Source organism: Neomonachus schauinslandi, chromosome 7, assembly GCF_002201575.2.
Source record: "Neomonachus schauinslandi chromosome 7, ASM220157v2, whole genome shotgun sequence".
Taxonomy (NCBI): domain Eukaryota; kingdom Metazoa; phylum Chordata; class Mammalia; order Carnivora; family Phocidae; genus Neomonachus; species Neomonachus schauinslandi.
Window position 1 is genome coordinate 104536149 of NC_058409.1, and position 3126 is coordinate 104539274.

The 3126-nt window shown below is 32.6% G+C and overlaps 1 pseudogene; it reads left to right on the plus strand.

Annotated features, from left to right (window-relative positions):
- The first annotated feature begins 789 nt into the window (after positions 1-789).
- Positions 790-917, plus strand: LOC123325334 (annotated as a pseudogene).
- The last annotated feature ends 2209 nt before the right edge of the window (positions 918-3126 follow it).

Genomic DNA, 3126 nt, shown 5'->3' on the forward strand with positions numbered 1-3126 from the left:
TCCTAACTTTATTAAAGTTCTTATAGTTTTTGCATTAAAGAATCATGAAATAAGGATATTCCCCCCTTTCCTTTTATCTAGAAAAGATTATGAATATCCATCAGTTTGCTTTGTTTGTTCATTTGTTGTTGGTTTCTTTTTAGATTCCACATAAAAGTGAAATCACAAAGAATTTTTTTTCCATCTGAGTTATTTCACTTAGCATAATACCACCAAGGTCCATCCATGTTGTTGCAAACAGCAAGATGGATGGACCTTGGTGGTATTATGCTAAGTGAAATGAAAAAGTAATACGCCCTTTTACATGTATATATATGTATATATCACATCTTTATCCATTCATCCATCAATTAACATTTAGCTTCTTTTCATATGTTGGCTATTGTAAACAATGCTGCTATGAACACAGAAGTGCATATATCTTTTTGAATGAGTGTTTTCATATTCTTTGGATAAATTCTCAGCAGTGGAATAGCAATTTTTAAAATTATTTCATAATTTACACTAATTTACATTCCCACCAACAGTGTACAAGGGTTCTCTTTTCTCCACATCCTCACCAACATTTGTTGTCTCTTTGAAAATAACCATTCTTTTTTTTTTTAATTAACATATAATGTATTATTTGTTTCAGGGGTACAGGTCTGTGAGTCATCAGTCTTATATAGTACCCAGTGCTCATTTTTAACACCTACTCTCCCCAATGTCCATCACCCAGTTACCCCATCCCCTAACACCCTCCCCTCCAGCAACCCTCAGTTTGTTTCCTACAGTTAAGAGTCTCTTATGAGCTTTGCACAGTGGCAGTATCGTAGCCAATGAGGTTTATCTGAGGTGCGATTATTGCTAAGAGTCTCTTATGGTTTGTCTTCTAACATGTGTGAAGTGATATCTCATTGTGGTTTTGATTTGCATCTTCCTGATAATCAGTGATGTTGAACATCATTTCCTGTGCCTATTGAACTATGTCTTCTTTGGAAAAATGTCTACTCAAGTCTTCTAACTATTTAATTGGATTGTTTTCTGTTGTTGTTGAGTTGTCGGATTTCTTTATATATTTTGGATATTAACCCCTTATCGAATATATGATTTGCACAAACCTCCCATTCAGTAGGACTGCCTTTTTGTGTGTTGATGGTTTCACTATGCAGAGGCTTTTTAGTTTGACGTAGTCCCTTGTTCATTTTTGTTTCCCTTGCCTTTGAAGATCCAAAAATATATAACTAAGATTGATGTCAAGAAACTTACTGTCTATGTTTTCTTCTAGGAGCGTTATGATTTCAGGTCTTACATGCCAGTTTTTTAAATCTGTTTTGAGTTAGTTTTGTAAATGGTATAAGAAAGTGGTCTAGTTTTATTCTTTTACATGTAGCTGTCCAGTTTTCCCAACACCATTTGTTGAACAGACTGTTCTTTCCCCAATGTATACAGGCTCTTTTGTCATATGTTTGGGTTCATTTCTGGACACTCGATTCTGTTCCATTGATTTGTGTCTGTTTTAATCTAATACCACACTGTTTTGATTACTAGATCTCTGTAGTTTTTTTTTTTTTGAAATTAGAAAGTGTGATGTCTCCAGTTTTGTTCTTTCTCAAGATCACTTTGGCTATCCAGAGTCTTTTGTGGTTCCATACAATTATTAGAATTATTTTTTCTAGTTCTGTGAAAAATGCCTTTGGGATTTTAATAGGGATTGCAATGAATCTGTAGATTGCTTTGAATAGTATGAACATTTTAATGTTAATTCTTCTAACCCATGAGAATGGAATATCATTCAATTTATTTGTGTCTTCTTTATCAGTGTCCGTAGTTTTCAATGTACAGATCTTTCACCTCATTCATTAAATTTATTCCTATTTATTCTTGTTGATGCAACTGTAAGTTGGATTGTTTTCTTAATTTCTCTGATAGTTCATTATTAGTGTACAGAATACAAGAGAATTCTGTAAACTGATTTTGTATCCTGAAACTATACTGAAAAAAATGCTTTTGCTGCATCCCATAGATTTTTGACTTTTGTATTCCCAATTTCATGTCTTTCTTGTATCCAGGGGTTTTATTATTTAAATTCAATTAGCCAACATTATAGTACAGTTTCAGATGTAGAGTTCAGTAATTCATCAGTTGCATATAAAACCCAGTTCTCATCATATCACATGCCCTCCTTAATGCCTGCCACCAAGGGGGTTTTTGTTGTTTTTTAATTTCTCTTTTGATTTCTTCATTGACCCATTGGTTGTTCAGTAGCATGTTGTTTAATCTCTACATATTTTTTATTTTTCCAGTTTTATTCCCATAATTGATTTCTAGTTTCATACCATTGTAATTGGAAAAGATGCTAGATATAATTTCAATATTCTTAAATTTACTGAGACTTGTTTTATGGCCTAACATATGATCTATCCTAGAGAATGTTCCATGTGCACTGGAGAAGAATGTGTATTTTCTGCTGCTTTTGGATGAAATGTTCTGTATATATCTATTAAGTCCATTTGGTCTACTGTGCAATTTAAGACCAATGTTTCCTTATTGATTTTCCATCTAGATGATTTATCCATTGATGTAAGTGGGGTATTAAGTTCCCCTACTACTACTGTATTGCTCTCAATTTCTTCCTTTAGGTCTGTTAATATTTGCTTTATATATTTAGGTGCTTCTATGTTGGGGGCATAAATATATACAATTGATATATTCTCTTATTACATCCTTTTGTTATAGTCCCTTTATCATTATGTAATGTTCTTCTTTGTCTTTTATTAGAGTTTTTGCTTTAAAGTCTACTTTGTCTAATATAAGCATAGCTACACCAGCTTTCTTTTTGCTTCTATTTGCATCAAGTATCATTTTCCATCCCTTTACTTTCACTCTTAGTGTGTCCTCAGTTCTGAAGTGAATCTCTTAAAAACAACATATAAATGAGTCTCATTTTTTAATCCATCACTCTGTCTTTTGATTGGAGAATTTAGTCCATTTACATTTAATTATTGATAGATATGTACTTATTGCCATTTTCTTGATTGTTTTCTGTCTGTTTTTAATAGTTCCTCTCTGTTCCTTTCTTCTTCCCTTGCTCTCTTCCCTTGTGGCTTGATGATTTTCTTTAGTGTTATGTTCACATTATTCTAT